We start from the raw sequence: 18,204 nt of genomic DNA, 5'->3' as shown, positions 1-18,204 counted from the left end.
AATCTCCCTCACAGACAACTTTTCTGGACACTTTGGGCAGGTTGCTGAGCCTCTCTGAACTCCAGCTTCCTCTTCTATGTAATAAAGTCAGGCTATATATCATGCCTGCCACGGTAACAAATAAACATGCTAACCGTGCAAATTCTGGTCTTGTTTCTTGTCTCAAAGTAGGTGCTCAGTGCTCACCTATCCTTTCTCTCCTACTTCTCTCTTCTTCCCATAGAATACACTCAGGTGCTAAGATTTTTTTGCAGCCATATTCTCTGAACCCAACATAGGAAGAACTGCCATGCTTGTAGAAATCATCAATTCAATATTATAAATTATGGCTGCATCGGGAAATCCAAGGAGTCTGCCCAAGGTGTCATCTGAACCGAACAAAGAAAAAAAAATCAAAAGATCAAAACCACTTTATGATAATGCTTACTAAATGCCAGACTTCACTAAATCTCTACTGCACCTTGGGCCATAGAGATAGGAATACCGATAGGACATGAAGATTCTGCTGTTGTTCGGCTGTTATGAAGGAAGCTTTTCTTAATTTCTCACCCCAAACTTGCACATCCACTTAGCTTAGAACGGGGAGGTGACATCTATCCATTGTCTGACCCCTCTGTCACCCCTATCACACTGTCCCATTTCACATGAGTCCTTCCAGCTGATTTTTTCCCCTTCAGTTTTGCCTTGGGAGAACGTGGGAGAATTAGCACCCAGTTCCAAGTGGGTTCTGCTCTTTGTCTGAACCAGAGACTCAAATTAAGAAAAACAAATGAGCTTAGACTGGCAGAGGGTATTTCCAGTAGCTGGAAATTCCCACCACTGGAAACCCAGTGAAATAGTTTCAATATAGCATTTTATAGGTTTGACAGCAGAAGCTAAACCAGCCCCAAAAGACCAGAGTGGAGCTGAGAGAAAACTACCAATGAGTGGATGGTTTTGTCTGGGGTGCTATGTGGTGCTTTATGTTACTGATGATCAAGTGGGTTTTTTTTTCCCCTCTGAGTCTCAATAAAAAATGAGAAACACACTGTCAAATCATTGCCCAAGCAAGGAAGAGCAACCATGCCTCCTTTTCCAAAATTCTCATCCAAAAACCTGACATCAGGGTTCTGAAAGAGGCTGGCTGTGGGCACATGGAAAGAGGTGAACTTTGTTTTGACTGGGGCCTGGGGATTCGCACTTTTAAACCCAGAGCACTCTGAATATGGCTTGGACAACCGTTAGCAAAAGCGTATTTAACACGTAGCCATGAAAGTAACAGCTGTGTGTTGGCCACAGAGTTTGACCCCATCCTGCCTGATAGACAGGCATCGTGTGTAATTACCCTGAGCATGTAATGCCACACAGCAAAATAAACTCGGGGCCTTCCCACCGGAGAGGTTTGTGTGTTTCAGTGGACGGGGTTAGGCCTGAAAGAGAATAGTTGTGGTGTGTGCGCCATCCCAACAGCCTGTTCCCTCTCCTTGACCTATCCTTTGTGGGAAGCCAGGAATGCTAAATATTTCTTGTAGTTCTGCCCAGGCCTCCCCTCACCCCAGCCCCAGCCTCAGCCTTGTCTCTTCCTGTGACAGCCCAAGCTCTCTCCCCTGAGCTGTGGAGACAGCGTATTCCTGTTTGAGATGATACATCAAAGGTATTGCAAATAAAGAACGATGCAAGAATGAAATGATGCCTGATGGACAGCCAACTATGCTCTGGCAAAGATAAGGTGTACTTTCCATGTAACAGACTTTCTGTTGCTAAACTATCAACATTTCTAGAGTGAAGAGAAAAATAACTTTTTTTTTTCTAAAAAGAGATATAGGAGAATATCAGTCAAATGAAGAAAGAATGAACAAGAGGTAAATGATTGATAGAAATCTTTTTAAAAGATTCCATCAGCCACTTTGAATGTTTGTCTTGTGAAGGGCAAAATTAAACCCTTAGAGCAGGTCTTTCATTTTTTTTGTTTTTGTTTTTCTAATTCTAGAATCTTCTCTAACCACATTGGGAAGGCAAATGGGAATGTGACTTCTTCCATAGCGATTGCTACACATTTATGAGGACATTTTCTTCAGAAACTCTGTTTTGTCCCAAAATACACCCTTGAAATCATTTCCAGGCATTGTAACCCCGGGGGGCGGAGCCTCCTGGATTCTCCTGTCTCAAGCGTGCAGTCAACTGCAAACCGACTGCAGACAAGATGCGCCATCCCGAGCCGGTCTCCTCTCATAGGTTGGTCCTGTACCCTGGTCTCTCCTGGCAAGCTCCCGGATACCTGTTGACCTGGCATGATTTGGAACAGAGCCCTCTTAGAAGAGGTCTATCTTGGATGATAAATGCTATATCACCCTGCCTCTACCAAACACAAAATGCCTGATGTGTATACAGTTGGTTCTTGTCTAACAGCGAGGCTGGCTCTCTTCTGGAGAATGGGTGACATGGAACGCAGCTAGGTGGCACGTGTGTCTTAGAAGCTACGGTGCTGCTTATCCCTTGAAGCTTTTTATCCTCTTCACGCTGCTGCTGAGGTCTGTTCCAAACTTTGCCTTAATCAGGTACTTGGCATCATATAGAAGGCAAGGCAGACCCCTGGCTTTCTGCTCTAGCACGAGTGCTCAGGCTCACCAATTCCTCCTCTCCAGGACTATTTTCATGGCAGATGATGACACTGTCCACTGGGGCAGGACTATCTCAGCCCCATTTCTCTCCCTCACCATGATGGGTATAAAGTCCTCTCTGGCAGAAAGAAAAACAACACTGACCAACCACACCTTTATCAGCTAAAGTAGAAAGATGTATCAGAGTTGGTCTTGACCTTACCACTTGGCTAAACCATAGCCTGCTTGCAATGTTGTGTGAATGAGTAATAGGTCACAAAAGAAATATTGGCTACTGGGGAGAAGGAACAAAGAAAAGATTCGCTTATGGCTATATCCTAGAGTCTGAGCCCAGGCTTTCTTAATGAATTTGCTCAACGAATACTTGGACAACTGTATTGGCAGTTTGTACTGACCAAACTGTATTTGGTCAACTATCTATCTATCTACCTATCTATCTATCTATCTATCTATCTATCTATCTATCTATCTATCTACCTATCTAATACTTTACTGTGTAGCCCTGGCTAGCCCCAACCTCACAGTCCTCCTGCCTTCTAAGTGACAGTGCTGTACTGTTGTGCTCCTTATTCAATCTTAACAACTGTTAATACATTGGAGAGTTTTGTTTGTTCTTAACACAGACTCATAGTAACATATGCATTCAAGTTCAGGATTTTTTTTCTTTAAAATCTAATATTTTGATATATTAACTTTTGCTCTAGGAAATCTGGCTTGTTTATTGATCTGTGTGATTTAAATTTTTAACTGCTGTGTATTTTAAATGGGTTGAACAGTGATTCAGTGAGACTATAAAATGCCTCTTTAAACCTCTAAGGCAATCCTGGCATTGATGGACATGACAGGCAGAAGATGTACCTTTGGTTTGATTGCTAAGTACTCTCTGTTAAATTTAAGGTGACATTGCTCAAAAGAAGATATGGTTTTGGTGAAACTCAAGGATTAAAAAGGACTAAAGGGTTATTAAAGGACTAAAGGGTTGTAAAACTTAACCTACTTTAAATTTCATGCACCGCAATAAATATGGAAAGATATGAGAGTATAGAGGGTTAAAAACTCCTTTGTTTTAATGTATGTGTTTCCCTTGTTCTACACCTGCACAAATGGGCTACTAGCTTAACAGGAGAATATTTAGGATTGGAAAACTTGCCCCCATACTTTAAAAATATGCCTGCATTTTGTAATATATTTTGCAGAAGCCATCTTAACAGAGATGGCAAACTAATTCAAAGAATGAACAAAATAGGAAATGCCGGAGTCTAACTCAAATAGCAAATACACACTAAGCCAGATAATTGAAACCCAGTTGTTTTTTCTTTTCTTTTTTTTTTTAAAGCAGTTTTGCAGAAGAATGTGTTTTTTCAGGGAACAGTTTTTGCAAAACTCTGCCTATCTTCTTTGCAGCATGCCTGATCATTTATCATCTCCTCTGTTCAAACTACACCCCCGTATAGCTGCTGTGGAATGTGAGACCCATGGCTGTTTACACAGGGAGCTGGCAGGGATGGCAGCCTCGTGGCTGCCTCTGTCCACTCCCCTTCCTTTTTGCTAATTAACATTCTTGACATTTGACTTGAAGGTAGTATTTTAGAAGCCTCAGTTGCAACTTCTACAAACAAGCATAATATCGGTGGTGTGAATTACTGCTTTTTTGTTTGTTTATTTGACAAAGAAAGAAGTCAGTACTTGTTCTAAATGAAAAAAAAAAAAAAAAAAAGAAAGAAATTTTATTTCACCAGCCTCCCCCCACCCCCTTTTTGTCTTCTTTCTATTTGGGTCCGAATCCACTAGGAGATTTTCTTTATAATGAATCTGGAATGAAATGAAATGGTTCTCTTTCTAAAAATAGCTCCTATGTAAAACCATTGGAATGTGTTGGAGCTGTTTGTTTATACGTTTCCAGCATGTTTTGGCCTTGGCGTGGAGTATGGGTAGCATGGGTAATGACATGAAAGTGGATGTAAAGGATAACTGATGAAAACCAGAGTGTCACTCAACTCAGGAGCCTGACTTTCCAGGCTGGACCAGCGTCTGCCGTAATGCTTCACAGATGCAATTTCATTAACTTTCAGTACATATTGTGTGTTCATCATCTTTTGCTAATGTGGAGACACAACATGCTGTTTTATTGTTTAACTGTTGCTCTGGTTAAACAGAATCTTACATTTAAGCTGGAAGTGCTCTTACTATTACTTTAAAAGTGGAACAAATATGCAAGGTTCCATTTGTGTAGAATATAAACAAATGTGGTCCTTGACAGATCAAATATTAGCTGAAAACAATAGAAGAATGATGAAGAAATTGAACATTTACACCAATAACCCTCTTGTTATCTTATATCCTAAAAAGACATTATTTTATAAAATATAAATTCTAAAACCTATACAGGATTTGAGAAGATAGTTCAGTATAGAGATTTGCCCAGCAAATGTGAGGCCCTGGGGTCTGGTCCTCACCATTCTCTCAAAACCTAAAAGCCAAAAACCCAGAGTGTGCCTAACAACTATTTTTAATAATATACTTTAATTAGAGGTTATTGAAAACTCTTTCTCATTTCTTCCACAAATAATAGGTTTTGCTTTTCAAAGAAAAGCAAGACCAAAATTTGACTTACTATTTGTACAAGTTTAGCGTCATTCATTTTTTTTCTGTTTTGAAATAATTTTAAATGTAAACACAGAACAGTACAAACGGTTGCCTTTTGACCTTCTCTCCACTCCTTCTGTTACTGGCATTTTCTATAAGCATGGTGCAAGGATCAGCTTGGTTTATTGACACTGATTTCGTAGTTCTTATTGATCTAAAGGCCTGAATTTCAGTAGTTTTCCATGAACACGCATCCTCTGACAGAAAGATCAGTACGGATTTCATATCACGTTTTCATCCTTTCAACATGCCCTCACCTTTGCTGAATTTTTCCAAGCTCTGTTAAAGGATTCTACTGTTTTTTTTTCTTTTCTTTTCTTCAATAACATCAATGCATACCCTTACAGCAGATTTGAGCAATACAGAACACAACAAAGAACAATGCAAGAGTTATAAAAAATTTTACCATTAGGAAAGGATAACTATTGGTGTCTCTTATAGCTAAAATAAAAAGTGGTTAGAATTTCGTGAAATGGATCCAGTTCTTAAAATAAGAGTATTAATAAAAATAGTCAATGCTATTTAAAGAAAAAGATGAAATGTAATTCCACTTTAATTTAGCAAAAGAAAAAATTAAAATGTACAGTTGGCCCTTCGGATCCTTCAGCTATTCATGGATTGAAAATAGCTAAAAGCAACTATGCACAAACATTCACAAACATTGCTTATCCCCCAAATCCTGCAATATAATTAGTTTATAATATAGTAACTGCTATAATCAATCTAAAGATTACCTAAAGTATAGGAGGGGACTGTTATATATAAGTTATACATAAATATTACATGACTTATATGGAATACCAGAACACCACAAATTTTCATGTCTGTAGGTCCTGTAGACAATTCTTTCCAGATCCTGGGAGACTATACTAACGTATGCTGAAATTCAGGTAGACATTTCATTGTAAAACACATTTTTTTTTCTAAAATTATCTTTTTTAAAGGTAACAAAGTTATTTTGAAAAGACAGATGATTGACACTTTCGTTGCTTCACTTGTAATGATTCCTTCCCTAAGCAGCATGTCTAAGCACAAATACCACTTCTTACTGTGGATGGCGCTGTGCGGCTTGGCTGACCCTGACCAAATGGCTCAGAGCGTGGCACAGCAGGAGCCTGGTGGCCCACAGTCACTTCACATGTGTGTGTGTGGCAGTTAGCTATGTCTTGATGGCGGTGGAGGTGCCCAGGCCTGGCATTCTCGCTAGCCCTGTAGGATATTCCGTATTTGCTCCCGATACGGGAGCAGGAACGAGAGGAAGAGGAAGCTGTCCACAGCTTTTTCAGACTTAGTCTCAGTGCTGACACATCATTCCCTCTGTATGATCCAGCACAAATCATGATGCAGCACAAATCAAGCCTCAAGACTGTCCCAGAGGGCTGGTCACACTGGCTGTTCTCATGCCTTAGTATTGATCATCCAAATGTCAGTGTTTCATTGGGCATCACTCTTTTCATCTAAAAATTTAAGCATTTATTTTGGACTAGTTTTTGTTAGGACTTCAATTAATTTTCTATTTTTACTTTTCTCTTTGTGAGCCAAAATCACATACTTATTGTGTATTGTTTTAGTAGTTTTAAAATACCATCTCAAGTCTTTTTAACTAATGTGTTATAGTTACTATTGTCATACAGACACTCCTTAACTCTGTGTGATGTTTTCATCATATGTTGAAAATAGAGTTACATTTTGTATTCATAGGCCTCAAACGTCAGAGGTTAGAAACAGGTCCTCCTCCCCACCTTGCATGTGTCTTAGAGCTATATACAATTCACTACTGCTGGCAACGCAGGGCAGTGTCCATGCAAAGTTCAAACGGTTTTTACTGAATGTGTATTATTTCCAAATCTTCATGAAGCAATCAATCAAAAGTCAAAGATTTCCCCCCAAATAATTGTGAGCCTTAATCACTCATGTAATAGTATGGATCACGCAGCCAGAGGGAATGTTCCTTACTGCCCAAAACGTTTTCACACTCTTTTGTAGTCCTGTTTTATCCTTTCTGCTAGTCTATCAAATTTTAGCCTACATTTTTCACTTTCTATTTCTTGCTCCCTATGTATATGAAGGAATAGATGTTGTCCAATTAGCACTGCCAATCAACATCCAAAGGATGTTAATTAATTCATTAATTAATGACAATTTTAAGTTAGGGGCATGCTGGATGAGGGCTGTAGCACTGAGATGCATCCTCTTCCAGGTAATTTAGTTAATCTTGATTGTTTATCATGTGTGAATTTCTCCTGTGCAGTATTTTTTTCTTTGCAATTACCTCCTGTGTATGATTCCTCTGAGGTTCTAGAGAATTCTTTGTATGGACTCTTTCTCTGTTTCCCTTGCATAATTTCCTTTTTTCTTTGTCTTATGTTCACTTATTGTTCTTTCTCATTCTAAAGCAAGTGTAGGGGTTGTTTCCTTCTGATTATTCATCAGATATATTCATTGAAAAGTAGTTTGTGGCTGGCTGTCTTGGTGTACACCTGTAATTCCAGCAGTTGGGTGAAGGCAGGGGCTTCACGTGTTTGAGGCCAGCATGTGCTACATCACTCAGAGAGTATTCGCTCCCACGACTTCTCACCAACCCTGTTATTTTTCATCAGAGACTATCAATTGCCATCCGTCTCTTAGCATTAAAAAGGTCCGTAACTTCACACGTGAGGAGCACACTCAGCGGGCAAAGTGATTGCCACGTAAGTGTGGGGGCCAGAGTTCAGATTCTGAGCACCGAGGTGTGCATGTATGGTGGCCCTCTGGTAATCCTGAACTTAGCAGGCAGATGAGGAAGTCCCAGAGCAAGCTGACAAGCCCGCGTAGCCAAGTGGATGAGTTATAGTTTTAAATGAGTGGTTCTGCTTCAAAATATAAGGTCCAGAATGATCAAGGAAGCCACCAAACACCAACCTCTGGCCTTCACACGTGCATGCATACTTGGACACACAATGTACTCTGTCTGTCTGTCTGTCTCTCTCTCTCATACACACCATACATAGGTAAAAAGAAAAGGTTGGCAATTTGGGAAAGGATTAGTGATTTCCTTCTTTCTTCCTCTGGCTTCACCTCTGATCGTCTCTACAGCTAGGTAAACAGTTGTTAAAGGGCATGACACTGGGTTCCTCTTCTCTGCCTGGGTTACTCTGTGGTGAAGCTGGGTTCCTGTGGGAAGAGTCTTTCTCTTTTTTTTTTTTCCCACTCTGACCTTTTATGCTCTGGATCTTACATCACTTGTGTCATTGGGAAGCCTCACCTGCTGGGGCTTCATCTTACCCAAGATTTGAGAGTGTGCTGCTGGCTCTTTGTGTTCTTCCTCATTTTAGTCCCAATTTCACAACAGTTGGCAGGGTTGCAGCATGATCTGTGCTTGAAGTTTGTGATCATATCCTTATTTTAATGGCAACTGAAATAAGTATATTTTCCATTTTGAGTTCCTGTTGAGATTTTTGAAGGTGGCAGATTAATGTATATACAGCCTGGTCTCTAACCAGAACTCACGTATGCTCTTTCAGTGGCACTCTGCAGGTTCATGGTATGGTGTGTGGGGCAGGCCACAAGTGCCATTCATCCTCAGGTTTGCCACTTAGATCTGAATGCTCATTAGGGTAAATGTCGTTTCGTAGCTTTGTGTCCTTCACTCTTCTCTATTTCTGCTGCCCCACCTCAGGCATCTAGGGGCTTATTTTATTTCTCATTGTTCTAATAAAGAGCTTTCCTAGACTTCCATCTCTCCAGTTTTTCTAAATGAAGTCCCACATTCACCAGGCTTCAAACTGCAGTAACCTGCGTTCACAGGCACTGTCATAAGCACAAAAGTGACTGTACCCATCGTTGTTCCTGGTTTTTTAACATTCGATTTATGCCAGCAATGTTGCTAAAGCTAGCCAAGTGCCCTCTCATGTTATCTTTCCAACAGCCTAACAAAGCTAACCTAATTGCCTCAGCTTAAACACAGAGATATGAAAAACTAGCGCTTTCCTCAGACAAGCTCCACAGCAGTGTTTAGAGTTGCCGCTGTGTTCGTTCCAGAAAATCCTGTGAGAGACATGCCTGGGGTAGTTGGGCTTTTGTGATGTTGGAGGAGAAGAGGGCAGGAGAAAACATGGAGGAAGTTGGGTTTTGAAACTAGAAGGAAGAGGGCAGAAGAAAGGGGGCCAGTGTGCTGAAGGCTTGCCCAGAGAATTAACCTCCTAGGCCTGCCCTATTTGGGGTGTGGCCCTGCTACTGCTGTACAGGCTGCCTGCCCTTCCTCCAGTCTCTCTCCAAGGCCTCAGCCTCAGTTTGATGCTTGCACAGGCCATGGTTTTCTATGATGCTTAGGAGAGGGCTGGGTTTTCATGTCAGTCGAAGCTGCAAGAGTCAGAGCATGAGTGGCACTGGGACTTAGGCCTCAGAAGCTTGGAGCTATATCCCTTGGAAATCCATTACAGGGAAGGAGCTCTGGATCTTTCTCAGCTGTAGGACTGGGGTGGGGGGTATAGGGGCATCCCTTAAGTCTTCATTGGTCTCAAGAGATAGATCACAGTTGACATCCAGGTTTTATGTATCTGAGGACAGTGAGAAAGAGAAGATTCATAACTCGCTTTAGGACACTTGGCATAAGATACTCTCTTTTACCAGGAATGAAATCCAGAATGTCCTTTCCTTATGTGTGAGCATTGGCAGCTCATTTCTAGCCTACAGAATTCTACTCAAATTCTCTTTTTCAGTGAGCTTTCTGCCATTTCGCATTCAAAAAACAGTCACCATGACCCCTTGTTTCTCCCATACACCTCTTCAAGATGCTGTGTCTTTCTGTAGAAAGAATTTGATACTTCTGGGTATGTAATATAATCTTATTATAGTCTAAATTTTCTGATCAGATGTAAATAAGGATGGGGCTTTTGTCTTACACACACACACACACACACACACACACACACATAGTGTCCCTTGTAGAGACTAACATTTGAATGATGCTCACTATTTTATGTATACACTCAATACTCAATACATATTCATTACCAGGTACCCTCTATAATACAGGCCATGGTCTTGGTTTTATGGCTTCCAACTTGACCAAGCACAATGCAATCCACTGGCTTCTGAGCTCATCACATGGACCATGTTTCTTTGAAACTGAGCCAATGTTGAATTATGCCTGTTCCACAAATGTCTGCGTCTACGTTTCAATTTACTTCGAAGAAAAAGTCAATGAAATCTGACTGAGATCTTGCAAATCAGTCAAACAGTGGTTATCTTGGTGGCTCAGAGCTACCAAGCCTTCTAGGGGTTGACACCTCAAGGCTGAGGAAATGGCAGTTCTGCCCACGGAGTGATATGGTTACGTGCTTCACAACAGGGTCTCTGGATCCAGGTTGCATCAGATCACATCTCTGTGAGCTTGGCAATCACAGCATTCTCCTCACAGGGTTTGAGGAGAACCTTGTCAAGGCTTGAGACGAAAAGCTAGTCAAAGTCGGAGTCTGTAGTCCTGGTGAGGAGCCTCACTCAGTTTCAGTCAGGAAACAGCTCCTCGAAAAGCGTAAACTGGCAGGACAGATGACATCTTTCCTTGCCTCCCCATTCTTTATTTCAATTGATGAATAGTCCAGATGGCTAAGAAAAGGAATTCAGATTAGAAACTGAAAAGCACAATTTTTTTTTTCTTTAGAAAAGAGCTGATCCTCTTTTGGAGTAAACTCTTTGTCACTATAACAAAATGCCCAAGGCAATTCATTTAGAAATTTTTTTTTTTCTAAACTAGCAATTTCAAAATTTTAGCCCATGATTACTTGTGCCGTTGTTTCAGATCCATAGGGAAGCCACACATCATGGTGGCAATGTTTGGCAGATGAAAACCGCTTCCCTTGGGAGCAGAGAACAAATACAAGGAAGAGTCAGTAATGGTTCATGTTAAATGCGAACTTGACAAGATTTAGGACAACTGAAGAACTAAGCCTCTGGGTATGTTCATTAGATTGTTTCCAACGAGGTTTAACCCAGGTGGCAAGATCCACCCTGAGTATAGGTGACACCATCTCACAGTTGGGAGAAAGCAAGCTAACGAGTACGTTTTATCTCCCTCAGCCTACAGAAGCAATGTCATCGTCACCTAATGCTCTTGCTGACATGCCTTCCCTAACACAATGGACTGCTTGAGTCAAAATAACCCCTTTCTCCTTTAAGTTGAGCTCACAGCAACAAGAAAGGAAGCAAACAGAAAGATTGATAATACCTTGGGGCATGCTCTAAAGACCTAAAGACCTCCCACAGGCCCCACCTCCTTTCACCTTCTCTCAACAGTGCTACCCTGGGGCTCAACCCTTTAACGTGTAGAGACACTCATGTACAACTCAGCAGTGATGTTGACAAAGGAGAAATACTGTGTCAGAAGCTCTGGTTTGTGTTCAACTCATCAGCTGTCTAAACTCATCATTTCGTCCTACCAGCATGTAAAGGAAGTTTCGGATTTGTTAAAAACTCAGTTCTGTTATGTAAATATGCTTTGGTTTTAATTCCAAGTGTGGGATTTTAGTTGGGCTATAGTTTGTTCGAAGCTGTTAACTGTCTCAGGAAGAGAGTGGCTTTTGCCAGCTGGTAACGGCCTTCTATATGTGGCACAGAGAGGGGTGTGGTCTAGGGCTCTGAGAGCATAAATGTGAGAGTCGGGAAAGAGGAAGAGAGAAAGTGTGGCATGCGGTGGTGGCGTGTTGCGTGTAGCAGTTTGGAGAGGCCAGAGACAGATGGTGTGGTGTTTTGGAGTGGACAGATTGAGAGAGTCGCTTTTGGGTGCTGTGGCTTGGGGGAGACTCCTAGCTGTGTTTGCTGTTGACAGAGATTGGTATATTCCCCAAAGACCCATCGACCCTAAACAGGCTCAAGAAGTAAAGGGCTCCTTGACTCCTCTCCCCACTAACCTTCTCTCTCTCCTACGTAGGTTTGGGAAGTTGGAAGGGAGGTAGAGGCCTAAATTCCCCAAATAAAGCAGAGTTTTGAAAATGAGCGTTATAGCAGTACTCATTTCACATCAGTCAATCATAACACTAGTAAGGCACACCAATAGAGTTGTATGAAGGCCAAGCAATTAAAAGTAATATTTATGAAAATATTTATAAATTGTAAATACTGTTCTTAATACACATTGCTGGTATCTGTCCAGGAATAATTAAAGAGAGAGAGAACCCTAAATATAGATTAGAAAGACCAGGGTCTAAGTCTGTGTTCTGGTGCCTATGAATTTTGTAGCTTTGAGATAATTATTCATTTTTCTCTAAGCCTTCTTCTACATCTTCCTTTAAAAAGTAGTTGTATGTGTGCATTATATATGGACGTGTGCATTCATGCGGCAGTCAGAGGACATCGTGTGTCCTCTTCTCCTTCTGCCTGGTATTAGACAGGGCATCTTTGTTGTTCACTGCTCTGTAAGCCAGGGCAGCTGATCCACAGGCATCTTGGAATTCTCCTGTATCTGCCTCTCATCTTATTACAGAGCACTGAGAATCCAGATGCATCCAGATGTCAGCTTCTCGATGGATTCTGGGGAGCTAAATTTATATCCTCATGCTTGTTAGCCAACTCCCAAGCCTCAAGCCTTCTTATCAGTACAGGGGGATACTGGTGAGGATTACACTATATAGAGCACCTTATAGCCCATCCTTAGTGTCATTGTAACGATGGCCAAATTAGCTTGAGCATTTACCATCTTTCAGATACCGTTTTAAGAGACTCATGTGCATTAGGTAGGTATTGTCTAGTTCAGGCCTAGAGGAATTAAGTAGTTTGCCTAGAGTTCCATAGTATGTGTATCAGAGCTCACAGTAGGACCCAGGCAGTGGAACACAGTATACAGAGGGAGGTAGCTATTGACTAATGCACTACTGAAATTTGCCACTTTTGGGGCAAAAAGTGTATTCCTTTGTGAATACAATCCTGCCAGAAGGATTCATGTTTGCCAAGGCATTTGATAACAAGGTGCAAAAATGCCTTAGTGTATGTCCTATTCCATGTTGGTTTTTCTTTTAAAACACAAACAAACAAACTACAGTTGATTCTGATAAGACTATATAAAGAATTCCACTTCCTATAGGAAAAGAAATTGAATTGAAGCTTTCCTTCTTACTTGTAAAAATTTATGAGGACAACACTAATGGATTTTATGATTTCCACAGAAGTGAAGAGATGTCTATAAGTCCAATGAGGACTGGAAGGCAGACTGCAGAGGAAGTACATGAGGAAGTAGACTGATAAGCCGAAGTTGAAAGAATGAGAGACTAACCCAGAACAGAAGCAGCCGGCTCACTCCATGGAGATCCGCTGTTTGATTTTTCTATCAATTTGTGAGGCTATAAATCCACAGGGAAGGACAATATTTAGCCCAGCGTCCTAAACCTTATGCAACTTCCTCTGGAGAAATCACACACCAATTTTTAAATTTTTCATGTTTGCTCTCTGAGTCACAACTCAAAGTCAAAAAGTGATGGGTAGAAACTACCAGATAATCCTTGGAAAAGCCCTTCTTTCCCTATCTTTTGGCAAGGGTCCTGGTCAGTCTTGTGACAACTTGACTCAAGCTGGTGTTTTCTGGGAAGAAGAACCTCAATTTAAACAGTAAAATGTGTCCATCAGATTGCTTGTAAGCAAGAGTGTGGAGAACCCTTGAGCAGGTGGTCCTGGGTTGTCTCTGAGAGCAAGCTGAGAAAGCCATGGGGAGCAAGCCAGTAAGCAGCATCCCTCCATGGCTTCTGCTTCAGTTCCTGCCTCCAGGTTCCTGCTTTGAGTTTCTGCCCTGACTTTCCCCAGTGATGGAGTGTGAACTTAGAGTTGTAAGCTGAGATAAACCCTTTCCTCCCCAAGTTGCTTTTTCGCCATGGCATTTATCATAGCAGTAGAAACCTAACAAAGACAAGTGGAATATCTCCTGATAAGCTATGTCTCCTTCATTTCCTGTCAGTTTTCCTCTTAGATACTCTTCATTAGTCTGAAATGCTGGCAGTGGCTACAGATGCTTTCATGAGTGGACTCTACGGCCATTGTCAATGCTCCTACCACACCACCTCTGGGGACCTACAACAGCAGTGGGAAGTCTCCAACTCTGAGTCACACAGTATGTCTAGAGTCACCATTTCATTGTCTTATCATGGCCATCGATCTATTTGTGGAGCAAATCATTAAACAAGTGCATTGTGGAATGTCACATGTCCTGAGAGTTTTTAAGAAGAGTAAGTCATAAAAGTAAAAGCCCACTTGGAAAATAATAATAATTAAAAAAAACCTAGAAAAACAACAGAAACAAAACATAAACCAAAGATAATACACAGCTATTGGGGATAACTGGAGTAAGACAGAAGGCCTCTTCCTTCATGCCAGACTGAAATGTTCTACAAAGTTTTGAGCGGTCACGTTGGCAGATGTATAAATTAAATTAAATGAGGCCATAAAAGAGAGCAGATGTTCTTCAGCTCTACTAATGAGAGAACAAGAGAAATTGTGTGAGCTGAGGTAAAGAAGAGCTGCCAGCACCGAATCCTATATTGATGCCAAGAGGATGGAGGAAGAACATGAAAGTGCCAAGAAGCCATATCCTCTGAAGGATGCTGTGTCAGGACTCTTATGTAACTTTGAAGTCTTGATGCTTCAAGGATCTTATAATAGCCCCACCCCCACTTCTCTGTACACTTAGTAGCTATTCCGCATCCAGTGACTGGTCCTCCTTACAAAACAGCCTCAAGATCACAAACATACACTAGAAACAGTTGTGAAAACTAATGAGCAACTGTTTATTCAAAGAGAAAATGAGCATCCATTCCTTTGATGCTGCAGCTTGTGTAAGGCCAAGGAGCTGAATGAGTCAAGAGAAAGAACTCTTAATCAATAGGCTATAATTTCATGGTTAAAATCAGAGTTAAGGGGATGGAAAACTGTCTCAATAGTGAACAGTGCTAGCAAAGGACCTGAGTTTAGTTCCTGCTTCATGTTGTGTGGCTCCAGCTCCAAAGGATCTGATACCTTTTTCTGGCCTCTGAGAGCACCCACCCACCCAAACACACACATAAATAAAATTAAAATAAATTATGTTTTAAAATAAATTTAACTAGACACACATAATGCTGGGGTCTTTTATCTAACCATTGGTGGTTGGGCATGTCATCTGTGAGAATAGTCAAGAGCCTACGCCTTCTCCACATATCTTTTGCCAAAATTTACTGCCTTCAACTCTTAGGGATCTGGAAACAAGAGATATTGAAGAGAAATGGGATGTAACATTTGAAATTATGATAAAAACTCAAAGTCATTCTATAAGACATTAAATTATATATGTCTAGTGAAGTCTAATTCATTGAAATTCAGTCAGTTTTGATTCAGTTCACATAAACTATATGTTCTAGAGATGATAGTCTTGAAAAGCCACAAAAATAATCTTCAAATTGTGATGTTGTCAAAGGAATTTTACTCTGTTTTCCTTTGACCTGATTGGTTGGTTATTTTTTTTTTATTGCTAGATGCCTTTAATACACTAATTTTTATTTCTGTGTGTGCACCACAAAATAAATTCTCTATCATGATAAGATGACATTTGTTCTATAAATTCTAGGGTGGCTCAACATAAAAAAAATAATCTTTGTTATATTCTAAATCAATAAAAGAAGGACAAAACCCACATGACTCTTTCTACAGACTAACAAAGAGTAATTTACACAATACCCCCTTTCTGGTTTAAAAACTCAGCAAATAAAATGTAGAAAAGAAAATTTTCAACCCTATAAAAGGAATCTACAGAGAAATTCAGCTGAGTCATTTGTAAAGTCAAAGGGTGAAACTATTGGGGCAGGACAGATGGCTCAGTGGTTAAGAGTACTGGCTGTTCCTACAGAGGCCTCCACCTGTAACTCCAGTTCCAGGGAATTTAATGTCCTATTCTGAGCTCCATGTGCACCAGGGACATACATGAAGCACAGACATACATGTAGGCAAAAGGTCCATACACGTGAAATAAAATAATTAAAAAGTTTGTAAAGGGTAAAAAGTTTTCTTGTAAAATTAGGAAATTGGCAAGGAAACTCAATTTTCACCATACTTAACTGACATATACCAGGACACAGCAGGTATTTTGACATGTGTAACAATGGACAACCACCAAATCTGGACAACTGTCATATTGTCCCTGCAAACATTTATCATTTCTTTGTTAGAGATACAGACACACTTTCCTTCTGAATTCTTTGAAGTGTGTAGTAAGTTGTTAGCCGTAGGCACCCTTCCGTGCTATGGAACACTAGAACTTCCGATTTTATTTTGCTTCTCTCATCTCTGGTGACCACTATTTTACTCTCTGCTTCTATAAGATCAACACACTTAGCTTCTACACATGAGAATATGCTGTTTTTGTCTTTCTTTGGCCAGCTGATTTCACTTTGTATAACGTCCTCCATGCTCAGCCATGACTTTTCTGGTTGGATGAAATTCAACGGTGTGAATATACAGTACATTTCCCTTATACAGTTGTCCATTCATGGACACCTAACTTGATCCCTTATCTTTTCTGTTGTTATTGGTCCTGCAGTGAACATGACAGTCTTGACAGCTCTTGTCATGTGAGGGGACTGAGTCTGACAACTGTTATTCAGATCAACAGGTAAAACATACCCAGACTTATTGCTTTACAGTGCTGAGGCAGATTTCTCTGACTCCAAAAGACTTTTGGTTTTGCTGTGAAGGTCTTCTGTTGACTACATGGTAACCATTTACATTATCTAAAATAACGCTTTTATTAAAAGTCAACTAATTATAAGTGATAATCATGTCTATGAAATTGCAACATCTAAAGTAATATTTGACTAAATGACTGAGCATTATAGTCATTATATCTAGTCAATATATATTATATATAGTCATTTTAGTCATTATATATTAGTCATTACATATTATATATAGTCATATATAGTCAATATATTGTATAGTCCTCAACATAATTTAAGCATTACAATAAAAGTATCAAGACAATTTAATGGGGAAGAATATTTTTTCAACAATATTACAGAGACAAGTAGAGCTAATCATAGACAAAAATATGAAATTAAACATGCGACCTCATACTATATATAAAACTTGACTCAAACTGAGTCATATACCTCAATAAAAGAGCTCAAATGCTAACATTTTTAGAAGAAAATATGGGAGTACATTTTAGTCATATATAAAGGAATGGTTGGTTAGATACATCACCTAAACTAGATTTCTTTCAAGTTAAAAAAAAAAAAGTCTTCCAAAGAACATCAACAAAAAAATTAGAGGAAAAAAAAAACTTTAAAACCTTAGCCTTACCCCCCCCCCCAAATGTATCTAAAATGTGTAAAATGTTCTTCCAGCTTAATATCTTCAAGACAAACAGCCCACATGAAAAATGTACAAAGGATTTTTTTGAAGAATATATGCAAATGGTAAACACACACACGAAAAAACATCCAACATCACTACTCATTAAGGACATGCAAATGAAAGCCACTCTGAATCTAGCCAGAATTTCTACAATCAAAAAGACAGAAAACAACAAGTATTGGCACGGCTGGAGAGGACCTGGAACCTTCTTGCCTTGCTGGAGAGCATGTAAAATGGTGTGTCTGCTTTGGAAAACATTTTGGCACTTCTTCACAATGTTAAACACAGCGTTATTATATGACCCAGCAATTCTGTTCCTAGGTATATGTATCCAAGAAAATTGAAAACATATGTCCACCGAAAGACTTGGACTCAAATGTTCCTAGTAGCTATGTTCATACTGGCTATTATTCACAATTGCCAGAAGTCTGAACAATTTAATGTCTATCAACTGCAGAGATAAAAACAAAAAAACAAACAAAAAAAACTGTGGTGAGCCTGTATGCAATCACATTTTATTAGAAAGACAGTCTTTGATTTTTGAAGAAAGAGTAGAAGATATACACAAAGTTGGAAAGAGCAAAACCTATTTGCAATCCTGTGAGCTGAT

Source organism: Psammomys obesus, unplaced genomic scaffold, assembly GCF_907164565.1.
Source record: "Psammomys obesus unplaced genomic scaffold, mPsaObe1.curated_primary_1811, whole genome shotgun sequence".
In the NCBI taxonomy this organism is placed as follows: domain Eukaryota; kingdom Metazoa; phylum Chordata; class Mammalia; order Rodentia; family Muridae; genus Psammomys; species Psammomys obesus.
The sequence above is the reverse complement of the archived record's forward strand: the minus strand, read 5'-3'. Positions refer to the sequence as shown.